Source organism: Ornithorhynchus anatinus, chromosome X1 (genome assembly GCF_004115215.2).
Source record: "Ornithorhynchus anatinus isolate Pmale09 chromosome X1, mOrnAna1.pri.v4, whole genome shotgun sequence".
NCBI classification, from domain to species: Eukaryota; Metazoa; Chordata; class Mammalia; order Monotremata; family Ornithorhynchidae; genus Ornithorhynchus; species Ornithorhynchus anatinus.
Genome location: NC_041749.1, coordinates 34433916 through 34448127, shown reverse-complemented (window position 1 = coordinate 34448127; position 14212 = coordinate 34433916). Strand labels below are relative to the sequence as shown.

The 14212-nt window shown below is 44.8% G+C and overlaps 1 protein-coding gene across 2 annotated transcripts in view; it reads right to left on the bottom strand.

Annotated features, from left to right (window-relative positions):
- Positions 1-14212, bottom strand: part of RNF130 (ring finger protein 130) — a 111504-nt gene that overhangs the window by 83510 nt on the left and 13782 nt on the right. The gene's annotated exons all lie outside the window — the stretch shown is intronic.

Below are 14212 nucleotides of genomic sequence, written 5' to 3'. Positions count from 1 at the left end.
ATAATAAATGGATCAATACTTGTTCGGGGAAAAAGACTCTCCACTAAAATATTTCACATGCCCACAACAGTACAAACTAATTCTGGTGAGGAAGAATTGAGAAGCAATATGGCCTAGTGGAAAGAGTATGGGCCTGAGAGTCATGTTACCAGGCTTCTGACCCTGGCTCCACCACTTCTCTGCCGACTGACCTTGAGCAAGTCCCTTCACTTTCCTGTGTCTCATCTCCTCATCTGCAACATGCAGATTAAATACCTATTCTCCCCTCTCCCCAGCCCAAGACACAGACAAGGATTCTATCTGATCTGACTTAATCATGTCTTCCCAGAGCTTAGCAAGGTGCCTGGCTCACAGTAAATGCTTAACAAATACTAAAATTACCGTTATTAGTGAAAAGTTGACTCTAAATATAGGAAAATAGGTTCATAGTTTTTAAAACACCCAAATGAATGCTAACTTACTGAATTCCTTTTAAAAACTATATGGGGGAGATTCCTATTCAATGACAGTTCTTTTTATATCTTAAATAAGTTTCTCAAATTGTGGCCTGTTTTTATATAACCAGACTAAAAACAATTGAATAGCTACAGACACTGTAGGGTACAGGGCTGCAATCTGGCATGCTTAGCATCTCTACCATTCTACCAAAACACTCATCAACACGAAATTAGCTCATCTGAGTCAAATGTTGTCTCATTTACATTAATGCATGTTTGGGGGAAAAAAATGAAGCAGCTAGGTTCAGAAATTCAGAAGATTTCTGGCACATTAAAAAAATGTCATGAGAACAAAACACATTTCAGTAATTGTACCCTTAAATTTCAGAACCAAAGAACGTCCACCGGTCCCCCAAATTAAGATATATCATTTCTCATAAGTCCAACTAGGTGAACGAAGCCTTTACGTTAAGAGGGGCATTAAAAAAAGACACTGTCGCCTCTGAAAAAGTTACGCTCATTCTCGGGTTAAAACCAACAACTAAGGACCCAAAAATAGCCTGTGTCATTTGAAGACATCTTAAACGGCAGAAATGTCATAAACATTTAGGAAACCATACTTTTGTATTCTCTCTATTTTAGAAACCCTCTCTTTATAAATTGCCCGGGGCCGGAGCGGGGAACACAGTCTTTTTCTACCAACGAAAGATGTACGCTAGTAGTAATCTTTATTAATTGAAGAGAACTATTTAGTTCATAGTTTTACAAGGTCAGAGTGAGTCTGGTACAGATATGAAATAGGGTTGAATACAATCATCTTTCTATTTTATAATAAAATTAAATACCGAGCTTTGCCCATAGTGTGAGACAATCATAATTATGGCATTGATTAAGCGTTTTACTATATAAAAAGAGCTGGGTGGACATCCTTCTGCCCCACCGGAGGCTCACAATCTTAAAAGCAGAGAATGACAATTCATATTTAACTAGATAAACGATGCCAGAGTCTCATTATCTGTTTCACATTGAGTTCACAGCTCGCAAACTGAGAAGAGGGGAAAGTATCATCCCTGTTTTTTTTACAGATGAAGGAATTGAGGCACCGCAAAATAAAATGGTTTATCCATGGTCACCCAACAGATCAGTAGGAGAGCTGGGATTATAATCCGGGCCTCCCGGTGACCCGATCTAAACTCCTTCCACTCGGCCACACTGTTTACTCCTAAGGTAAGTAAGTGGACATCAAAAAAATAGAAAAAAAGGAGGAGGGTAGAACTTTTCCTTCTCTTTTTGAAAAGCAATCGGTAATGGCTGAGGCATTTTCTGGGACACAATTATCATATTTCATCCCTTCTCGCAGATAAAATGAACGTTGATAAATTAGGCCACAAAAATAGAATCAAGGTTCATCCTTTCATTTCAAAGTCATTCTTTTCTAAAGCAGATTAGCTCTAACAAATCTTTGATCATCTGAAATAGATTCTTTTCTCTTCCTGAAATCTGTCGTTCCAGATCGCCTAACGCTGCGAGCTTTAGATATTTTTGTATATCGCTAAGTAAATCCAACACCTCCCTGCTCCCACTGGATTTCTTTTACAGGATATACCGTCGGTGGGAGAAAGCTATGATCTCACATCTCTGAGTGTAGTGACGCTGACCCTGAGCCCTAGAAGTCACAACACATTAAAAATAGCTCACGTTTAGAGCCTGATGCGGCAGGCAGAGAATAAGGAAATCAAAGTGGCTTTTCAAAAGAGGTCAACATAGATGCCACATTTAGGTGGCCACTGATGGCTGCCTCTCCACCTCTGCATTGCACAGAACCCCTCACCGTCGGTTTTAATCAATCAATCGTATTTATTGAGCAGTTGCTGTGTGCCGAGCACTGCACTAAGCGGTTGGGAGAGCACAACGCGATATAACAGACACATTCCCTATCCCAAAGAGCTTACAGTCTAGAGGGCCCTCTTTAAGGCCCTCAGTCAGCTCTCCCCCTCACCCGTTGCCTCACTGATTTCCTATTACAGCCCAACCGGCACATCTTGCTCCTCTAACATCAAACAATGCTCCCTACTGCAATCTCGTCTAATTCACCACTGACCGTCCCCTGCCCGGATCCTCCCTCTGGCCTGGAACTCACTTCCCCTTCATGTCAGACAGACCACCGTTCTCCCTCCCCACCTTCCAAACCAACCTAAAATCACATGTCCAGAAGGTCTTCCCTGATTAAACCCTCATTTCCCCTACTCGCTCTCCCTTCTATGTCACCAGTGCACTTGGATCTGTATTCATTCATTCATTCATTCAATAATATTTATTGAGCGCTATGTGCAGAGCACTGTACTAAACGCTTGGAATGTACAATTCGGCAACAGATAGGGACAGTCCCTGCTCATTGACGGGTTTACAGTCTAATCGGGGGAGACGGACAGACAAAAACAATAGCAATAAACAGAATCAAGGGGATGTACATCTCATTAAAACAATAGCAATAAATAGAATCAAGGGGATGTACATCTCATTAACAAAATACCCTTTATACACTAGATATTCAGCATACCCTCAGCATTTATGCACATATTCTGCCACCCTGCCATTTCCCCCTTATGTATTTATTTCAAAGTCTGTCTCCGCCTGGAAACTGTCAGCTCCCTGTGGACGGGACTCATGTCTACCAGCTCTACTGCGCTGTACTCTTCCAAATGTTTCCACAGTGCTCCGCACACAGTAAATACCACCGATGGGTTGATTTATGGCACTGGAGAATACCAGAATGTCTCACTTCACCTGCCTACTGACTCTCTTCCCTTATTACCACTAAGCTGTCATTCTACTCTTCTCCCACGATTACATAACTTAGCTAAACTCTCCCGCCTCCATCCCTTCCTCACGCCTGGACCTCCGTCCCTGCCCAAATCCACCAAATGTCAGCTCTCCCCATCTAACATCTCACTTCCTCCAGGAAACCTTCCCCAACTAATTTAGTCATTGGTATCTGTTGAGTACTTACTTTGTGCAGGGCACGGTACTAAGCACTTGAGAGAGTACAATAAAGTCGGTAGACCCGATCCCTGCCCTCAAGAGCTTACAATCTAATCTAAAACAGATTATGGGTCAGGGGAAACAACCATCTACACCAGTGTTGTGGTGGTGGGGATAAAGGGAGGACCCAAATGCTTAGTTCCTGGGCATCAGGAACCTGGCATCCCCCCTTTCTTCTTTTCACACTTCTTTCTGCGGCTCCTTGACTTGCTCCCTTTGTTCTCCCCCCCCCCCCCAGCCCCACACAGACGTACACACCTGTAATTTATCGATTTATATTAATGTCCGTCTCTCCATCTCTAGACCGTAAGCTTATTTTGGGCAGGGAACGCGTCTGTTTTCTGTTGCATTGTACTCTCCCAAGTGCTTAGTACAGTGCTCTGCACACAATAAGCTCTCCATAAATACTACTGAAGGAGTGAATCACCCCAACACCATCCTTAGCACTTGTGTTCTCCATTCCTATTCTCAGCGCACATGTACATAGGTATATTTTTATTTTATATATTTTCTGTCCATTCATTTATTTGTTTGGCTGTTTAATCCTTATGTATCTGTACTGATCCCTGCTATCTTTCTACCAACTCTGACGTACTGTACTCTCCCAAGTGCTTAGTACTGTGTTCTGCGCACAGTAAGTGCTCAATAAATGATTACTAATTTACTAAATAATACTTGCTCCTGCTCCAACTTTCACCATCTTAACAATTTCTGTGGTAAAATAATAGTATCTAAATGCCTACTGTGCGGAGAGAGATTAGATATGATCCTTTGCCCTCAAAAGGGCTCACAATCTAAGTAAAATGTGGGAAAGGGGACTGGCGACAGACATATAAGGAAAGATAAAATAATGACATAAAAACCTGAAAGTCAAGAATGGGAATAAATCTAAAAATAACATTTTGCCCATCTCTGCCATTAAACTGAAAACTCCTTGAGGGCAGAAGAATCAGTCAAGGGTATTTATTGAGCACTTACTACACGGAGAATGTGGTACTAAGTGCTTAGTGAGAGGCAGCGTGGCTTAGTGACAAGAGCCCGGGCTTTGGAGTCAGAGGGCGTGGATGATATTAGATGTTGGTTGAAAGACTATGTTGTTGCTTCTAAGGAAGACTGAATTGTTAAAAGTTCAGAAGTCATTGAGGAAATGCTAATTTACTGAAGAAGTGTTTGCAGGGGAATTATACGGATTGGCCTTCAAATATAACTCTATCGGGGGATAGACAGTGATGATGATTTTTCCTTCCTCAAATAAACTGGACAGCTAATAAGGCAAAAGTGAAAACAGAATCAAGAACAAAATCAACACGGAGGTGATACTAAAATAGTTGGGAGGAAGAGCACAAGGGAAAGCTGAAGGAAAAGGAGACGAGGAATGGGAGATGCATCCCAAGGGCACTTGGAAGGTGAATAAGGCTTTGACACATTAACGGAGAGGTTGAGATGTGCAGCAGGAATGAAGGACTTGAAAAGAATAGGCAGAAAACAGCCAAAACAGAAAAACCTGGTGGTATGAAAAGCCTGAAATGGGAAAAGATAGACTCAAGATGAACGAAAAAAAAGAATTCTACAATACCCTCAACCAAAGTCACGGTTATAGTTCGGTAAATGAAAACCCAGAACCACTCCCACCAGTAATTTGGGAAAATAAAGGCTCTATCCGCTCAGCCGTGGAGAGGATGGTGGGCATTAACTTAAAACAGAATGAATAACTCTATTTATAGTACCGAGCCATGGGCTCATCTCTGCACATCCTAGACATGTGCACTTTACCTCCAGAAGAACAAAGGCAATATTATTGATAAAGGGGACTCTAAACATCTTCAAAATCACCACCCAATAACTCTTCTCACAAATACGCAACTGACAAATAAATACCGAGTCTTCACTGGAGTCATACAAAACCACATCAAGAATAACCTCCCACATACCAGCAGAGAAGATGCTGGATTCCGCTCAGGATACTTAACTACTGACCACATCCTCTACCCCTTCCAGCAAACAGAAAAATGCAGAGGAGACCATATCTCCATTCGCTTCGAGATCGACTGTGAGAAGAGTGTTCAACGCCACTCAATCAGTTGTGTTTATTGAGCGCTTACTGTGTGCAGAGCACTTGCCAGAGTACTTTATAAGAGAGTTGGCACACGTGTTCCCTGCCCACAAGGAGCCTACAGTCTGGAGGGCTGGCCTTACCACCAAAATGGCTACCAGAGATCCCAGGAAGCAAGGAGAAGAAGCTTCGGAGGGGAAGCTCCACTACATAACAATAATAATCATAATGATAAGTAGGGTACTTGTTAAACGCTTACTACGTGTCACGCACTCTTCTAAGCGCTGGAGTAGATACTAATCAATCAGGCTGAACACAGTCCTTGCCTGACATGGGGCTCACACTTAATCCCCATTTTTACAGACGAGGTAAAGGAGGCCCAAAGAAGTGAGGTAACGTGCCCAAGTTCACCCGGCAGACACGTGGCGGAGCCAGGATTAGAACCCAGGTCCTTCCCTCTCCCAGGCCTGCGCTCTATCCACTGAGCCACGTTGAGTCTGCTGGGCCGCTCTCGCAAGCAACAAGCTGCTTGGAGCCAGACCGGGGGATGCTGCTGGATTAAAAGAGCTTCTAGGAGCCACTCATAACCCGAGTCGGATTCAGCCCACTGATCGCAGGTCTCCTTGGATTTTTCCAGTGAGCCGGCCCTATCTCGTGCTCGACAAAGTGGGAATCAATCTGACCCAGAGAGACCTCTGGAAAACACGCAACGGAAATATGCTGTTCAAAAATGAATGCTGAGGGTAGAGCTGGATGTCAAGCACGGTGACCATCTTTACAGAGCTACCGGCTGCCTATTTGACACGTTCAACTGATGGGAGGCGATCGGTATGGACGGAAGGGTATCCGTAAGGAAGCAGCACGGCCTAGCGGATAGGGCCCGGGAGTCAGGAGGACCCGGGTTCTAATCCCGGCTCTGCCGCTTGTCTGCTGAGTAACCTCGGGCAAGTCATTTAACTTCCCTGGGCCTTGGTTACCTCATCTTTAAATGGACATTGACTGTGAGCCCCATGTGGGACAGGGACTGTGTCCAACCTGATTACCTTGTACCTACCCCAGCACACAGAACAGTATTTGACACATAGTAAGCCCTTTACAAATACCATCATCATTATTATTGTTATTATGGTTGATGCTCGCAGTGCTTACAAATGATGCGGAATTGGAATACTAAATGTAACAATTCCAGTTAAGGGCTGCACCAGGCTGGACTGGAGAAGAAATTGTAAGAGGCCGGGCAATGGATGCACAATGATGTAAAATTGTTAACAATTTTAACAATTACCAAACTTTCTCAAAATTACCCAGAATTGTACTTGGTCCATTATAGATGAGTAATGTAGTTGTGTCGATGTATATTAAAAGAGGTTTCACAACAGGCTTTAAGGCGCTCAATCAGTTCTCTCCCTCCTACTTACCCACTTCTTCCCACTCCACACCAACTCGCTTTCTCTGTTCCTCTCCAGCTAAATCTACTCACTGTACCTCGCTCTTTTCTCCTCCCGCCTCTTACACCCTCCACCCTGCCTCGAGTTTCCTTCAAAGCACGGGCCTGGGAGTCGGAAGGACCTGGGGTCTCTTCAAATTGATGGGGGGGAGGGCGGGATGTTTGTATGTTTGGGAAAAATAGTCCACTTTCACCTCAGATGACAGTGAAGAGATATCGGCCAATGTTTTCACCTTCGCTACTTTGTCAACTGCCTCGTATTCCATTGGTCGGGGTATCCTGAATGAAGGGGGTGCTGATTTCTAGTCATGAAAATAGGGACAAAAAGAAGTGGAAGGTTACATTTTTAATACTGATAATAATTACGGTATTTGTTAAGCACTTACTACGTTCCAGGCATCGTACTGAGCACTAGGACGGATACAAGAAAATCAGGTTGGACAGAGGCCCTGTCGCACATGGGACTCACAGTCTCAATCACCATTTTACAGATGAGGTAACTGAGGCCCAGAGAAATGAAGTGACTTGCTCAAGGTAACACAGCAGACAAGAGGCGGAACTGCAACTTCTGACTCCCAGGCCCGAACTCTGTCCACTATGCCATGTTATCTCAGCCAGGAAATAAACACATTCTACATAAGGGAAGGAGAGTAAAATAGACCTGGTAGTCAAACAAATTTTTATTTTTAAAAAAGGTATCAAAACAGTAGCCCCAGGTGTAATGGACTGTGAGCCCATTGTTGGGTAGGGATTATCACTATCTGTTGCCGAATTATACTTTCCAAGCACTTAGTACAGTGCTCTGTACACAGTAAGTGCTCAATAAATATGACTGAATGAATGAATACTGGGGATAGTGGAATGGGGAAAGCGAATGTGAGGCAGGGGTGTATGACAGCCATAGAAAATGAGGAAAATGATCAGAGCCATGACTGGGGTCGGAGAAGGGGGAGAAGCAGCGTGGCTCCGTGGAAAGAGCCCGGGCTGGGGACTCAGAGGTCATGGGTTCAAATCCCAGCTCCGCCGCTTGTCAGCTGTGTGACTTTGGGCAGGTCACTTAACTTCTCTGTGCCTCAGTTCCCTCAATGGGTTGAAGACTGTGAACCCCACATGGGACAACCTGATGACCTTGTATCCTCCCCAGCACTTAGAACAGTGCTTTGCACATAGTAAGCACTTAACAAATGCCATCATTATTATTATTATCTGTCCCTCTACACTCTAAGCTCATTTTGGGTAAGGAAATTTATACTCTTGTTCTATCGTTCTCTCTCAAGCACTTAGTACAGTGCTCTGCACATACCAAATGTTCAATAAATATGATCGACTGACTGAAAGGGTGAGAAAAGAGAAAATTGAGGAGATTACCTGATCGCTAGGCAGTGACTTAAGAGAAATGTGACACACACATTTGATGAAGGAAGTGGGCTAGTCCAATCAACCCCAGGGTATCTGAACAACTACCTGTAAAACCCACTATACTAAGCACTCAGACAACTACAATATTAGGAGACACGACCCCTGCCCTCAAGGAGTTCATAATCAAGTGGGGGTAGACATGCAAATGCTAAAACACCACATAGGGGGAAAAAGGAAAAATGGACAGTTAGGTAACTTATTTCTAAGTAGACAGTAAGCTCCTACTGGACTGTAAGTTCCTGTGTCGACTAACTCTATTGTAGAGAAGCAGCGTGGCTCAGTGGAAAGAGCCCGGGCTTGGGAGTCAGAGGTCATGGGTTCGAAGTCCAGCGCTGCCACTTGTCAGCTGTGTGACTGTGGGCAAGTCACTTCACTTCTCTGGGCCTCAGTTACCTTATCTTGTAAAATGGGGATGAAGGCTGTGAGCCTCATGTGGGACAACCTGATTACCCTCTATCTACCCCGGCGCTTAGAACACTGCTCTGCACATAGTAAGCGTTTAACAAATACCAACATTATTATTCTTACTTTCCCAAGCACTTAATACAGTGCTCAGCACCCAGTAAGTGTTTAATAAATACACGTCATTTGACCAGTACAACAAGTAATTGTGAGTATATAAATGAGTAGCTGGGGCAGAAGGGCCAAGAAGGTAGTTGGGGGAGAAGACTGAGGGGAGAAGGCATCTTTGGAGGAAACCATGACGTCAGAAGGTCTCTAAAAATGGGGAAAACTGCGTTCTTGCAGATATCTAGGTTTTTTTAGTGGTGTCTGTTAAGTGTTTACTCCAGGCCAGGCACTGTACTAAGCAGTGGGGCAGATACAAACTAATCAGGTTGGACATAAGCCATGCCCCATATAGGGCTTGCAGTCAATCCCCATTTTACAGCTGAGGAAACTGAGTCACAGAGAAGTGAAGTGACTAGCCCAAGGTTACACAGCAGACAAGTAGCAGAGCCAGGATTAGAACCCAGGTCCTTCTGACTCCCAGGCCCGTGCTTTGAAGGGAACTCGAGGCAGGGTGGAGCGTGTAAGAGGCGGGAGGAGAAAAGAGCGAGGTACAGTGAGTAGATTAGCTGGAGAGGAACAGAGAAAGCAAGTTGGTGTGGAGTGGGAAGAAGTGGATAAGTAGGAGGGAGAGAACTGATTGAGCGCCTTAAAGCCTGTTGTGAAACCTCTTTTAATATACGATACATCGACACAACTACGTTACTCATCTATAAGGGACTGAGTACGATTCTGGGTAATTTGGAAGAAGTTTGGTAACCAACCAACCTTGGGTAACCAATACCCCACTTATTTATATGACATTGTTCCCGTGAGAAAACTGGCCCCGACTTACATTTTCACTTTGGACACGCTTTCCAGGAATCGATTACGTTGTAAGTCCGAGGACTGTCGGTACCCTGCCCTGCGCACGATACGCTTTCAGAAAATATGACTGAGAACAAAATCATTTCCACGCCCTCTACGGTGTTACTACCGCTGTGGTTTCATCGTCCGATATGGCCAGTCCCGCCGTGACACAGGGTTTCATTATGTATTTTGGGTAGAATTCTATCGTGGAATTAGGGAACATTCTTCTAAGCAGGGGTCTGTCGGGGAACGGGAGGAGGCGGTGTGTTTTAGACAGTTTCGCACTGGCATGCTGCGTCAGAAACAGCAGGAATATTACAGGTTTTCATATCCCCTGATCCTACCGTACTCTCTGAAGTGTTTAGTCCAGTGCCCGGCACACGGTAGGTGCTTAATAAATCCTACTGATTGACTGATTTTTCATGAACGAAAAGTTCTTCGGGAACATAAGCCCCCAAGCTCCAGCAGACCCGACGCCGGTACTATACACGTTCCCCTTGAAAAGGAAGAAGAGAATGCTTGTTTCTTAGTTTCTTCTAATAGGCAATTTTCATTTTACTACTTTAAGGCATTTTAGGGCCCAGGGGGGCAAAACTGAGCCCACAAGATGGATTCACTCAATCAACGGTATTCCTTGAGCGCTTATCGTACTTAGGGCTTGGGAGACTACAGTACAATAGAGTCGGTAGTCACGGATTCGGCCCATTAAGCCATCTACTCTGGCCTGACTGATGCAGGTGCTTCCTTTCATGACTTATTTTTTTCCCTTTGCTAACCATGGATATTCATTACATCATCACCATCGGCATTTATTGAGTGCTTACTGTGTACTAAGCGCTTGGGCGACTACAACACAACAGAGTTGGTAGACATGTTCCCTGCCCAAAAAGAGCTTACAGTCTAGAAGGGCAGAAAAATGTTAATATAAATAATTGATAAACGCTCAATGGTATTTATTAATAATTATGGTATTTGTTAAGCGCTTACTATATGCTAAGCACTGTTCTAAGCGCGGGAGTGCTTACTGTGTGCAGAGCACTCTACTAAGCGCTTGGAAAAGTATAATATTACAGAGTTGATAGAAAAGTTCCCTGCCCACAACAGCGTGGCCGAGTGGACAGAGCACCAGCCTGGGCGGTCAGGAGGTCGTGGGGTCTAATCCCAGCTCTGCCACTTACCTGCTGTGTGACCTTGGGCAAGTCACTTCACTTCCCTGGGCCTCAGTTACCGCATCTGTAAATTGGGGATGAAGACTGAGCCCCATGTGGGGCAGGGACTGTGTCCAACCCAATTACCCAATGTTTAGTACAGTGACTGCCACATACTAAGCGCTTAACAAATGCCACAATTATTATTATTATTAGTAATGATCTTACTCTATATAATTTATAGATATGTTGCATCTAGATATGATGCAACAATATACCAGGCACGTGACAAGTCGGAGAAGACCCGGGTGCAGGGGGTGGCTAAGTGTATTATAATAATAATAATAATAATAGCATTTGTTAAGCGCTTACTATGCGCTGAGCACTGTTCCCAGCGCTGGGGTAGATACAAGGTAATCAGGTTGTCCCACATGGGGCTCACAGTCTTCATCCCCCTTTTACAGATGAGGGAACTGAGGCACAGAGATGTTAAGTGACTTGCCCCAAGTCACACAGCTGATCAGAGGCGGAGCTGGGATTTGAACCCATGACTTCTGACTCCCAAGCCCGGGCTCTTTCCACTATGCCACGCAGCTCCTCTCCGTGTATATGCGGCTGGCTCCAAGCCAGGTCAGGATGGGTCCAAGAGATGGCAATGCTTCCCCAATCTGACCCTCTCCCAACACTCCGCCCCTCATTACAAGCCCATTATCTCCAAAGGAGCATCACACAAGCAGCCCCCCCGCCACCTCCCCGGCCCCAAATAATTGCCGGTCCCCATCTAGAGGCTCAACCTCTTGCTGGAAATCATCACTGTGGCGTATCGAACCTCGTTACCAAGAAGAGGAGGATAAAATACCCTCCGTACACCTACGGTGGTGAACGTATCGATCAACATTGCAAGGGACAATGACGACTAAACCAAGTCAGCAAATTTAATTGTCAATAGTTGTCCATTATCATCCGTCATCTATACTTATTCAAAATCCATTTGGGAAGTACAGTATTTTTCAGATGCTTAAAACTTGAATATATCAGTTGGATGTTCTCCATGACATAATGAAAAGCAACTTAAGAGTTCTTTTAAATGATGGCTAATACAAATCACTTACTGTGAAATGCCGTGATCAAAAATCATTCATATCATAATTCATATTTTCGGATCATCTGCGGAAGCAAATCGTACATGCTCCGCAACGAGTGCCCTCACGCGAGAAAGACGGGGTAAGCCGGGGTAGCTGAAAATCTCAGCTAATTTAAGAGCAACGGATTACCGTACCACAATGACCGCGGATCGTTACCGAAGAATCCTTGCAAAAAACTCCACCATTTTCCCCTTTTCCATTGCATGAGGCTTTATCTCAGCATGTCCACTCCCTAAAATGCTCCTACCCAACTGTGATTGATCCCATGAGGTTTTTTCCAGTCCCATAAGACGAAGAGCGTGCATCAGCAAAACCTATGTTGGCATCCGAAGTTACTGGGTTGCTTCCTCCGCTGAATAAAGGGACGAGAAGCAGAGCGGCCTAGTGGGTAGAGCTCAGGCCTGGGAGGCAGAAGGACCTGAATTCGAATCCCAGCTCCACCCCTTGTCTGCTGTGTGAGACGTTGGGCATGTCACTTGATTTCTCTCGGCCTCAGTTAACCCAACTATAAAATGGGGATTGAGATGGTGAAAATGGACAGTTTCCAACCTGATTATCTTGCATCTCCCCTGGGGCTTAGTACAGTGTCTGGCACATAGTAAGCTCTTAACGAATACCAATTTTTTTTTTTAAAAAAGGAGACGGATCTGAGGGAACCTCTTCTACCACCCCAAGTTTCCACCTTGTTTCTTCCCTTACAGCTGCTGAGTTAAAGGTAACTCCATTAGCACTAAGGGAAGATCGATCAGTGGTATATATTAAGCACTCACTGTGTGCAGAACACTGAACTAAAAGCTTGGCAGAGTATAAAAGAGTTGGACACGTTCCCCGTCCGCAAGTAAAATGGTGCAACTAGTTATAGCTTAAATCACAAGGTGCAATCTCAAAGCACTTTCACGGCAGCCAATCTGATCCTGTCCTCTTTCCCGGCACATAACTCCTTCAATAGTATTTACTGAGCGCTTACCATGTGCGGAGCACTGTACTAAGCGCTTGGAATGTACAATTCGGCAACAGATAGAGACAATCCCTGCCCTTTGACGGGCTGACAGTCTGATCGGGGGAGACGGACAGACAAGAACAATAGCAATAAATAGAATCAAGGGGATGTACATCTCATTAACAAAATAAATAGGGCAATAAAAATATATACAAACGAGCAGATGAGCACAGTGCTGAGGGGAGGGGAAGGGAGAGGGGGAGGAGCGGAGGGAAAGGTGGGGAGACCTGTACCTGTGAGTCAGGGATTATTTTACAGAGGAGGAATCGATCGTTTCAACTGAGCTCTTACTGTGTGCACAGCACTGTACTAAGCGTTTGGGTTTGGGAGAGATCATTATAACAGATTTATAGACATGTTCCCTTCCCACAAAGGGCATACGGTCTAAAGGGGTAGACATTAAAATAAATTATGGAATGGTACATAAGTAACGTGGGGCTGAGTGTGGGGATCAAGTGCTTAAAGGGTATAGATCCCGGCGTAGAAGGACAAAGTAGGGGGAATGAGGAATTACTCAAGGAAGGCCTCTTGGTGGAGAAGTGATTTTAATAAAGCTTTGAAGGTGGGAAGAGTGGTGGTTTGTCATATATGAAGGGGAAAGAGTTCCAGACCAGAGGGAGGATGGGGGATTAACTACGATTTTAACTTCGATTCAAGTAGTTCCAGCAGCCCGCCTCCCTGTTCTAAGCTCACCCAGCGAGACTTTAGACTATAAGCTTGCCGTGGGCGGGGAACACGACTGCTAACTCTGCTGCAGTCATTCATTCATATTTGTTAAGCGCTTCCTGTGTGCCGAGCACTGTACTAAGCGCTTGGAAAGTACAACTCGGCAACAAATAGAGACAATCCCTACCCAACAAGGGGCTCCCAGTCTAGAAGGGGGGAGACAGACATCAAAACAAGTAAACCCAGAGAGTAAATTGGAAGCAGCGTGGCTCAGTGGCAAGTGCCCGGGCTTGGGAGTCAGAGGTCATGGGTTTGAATCCCGGCTCCGCCACTTGTCAGCTGGGTGACTTTGGGCCGGTCACTTCACTTTTCTGGGCCTCAAGTACCTCATCTGGAAAATGGGGATGACGACTGTGAGCCCCACGTGGGACAACCTGATCACCTTGTATCTCCCCCAGCGCTTAGAACAGTGCTTGGCACCTAGTAAGCGCTTAACAAA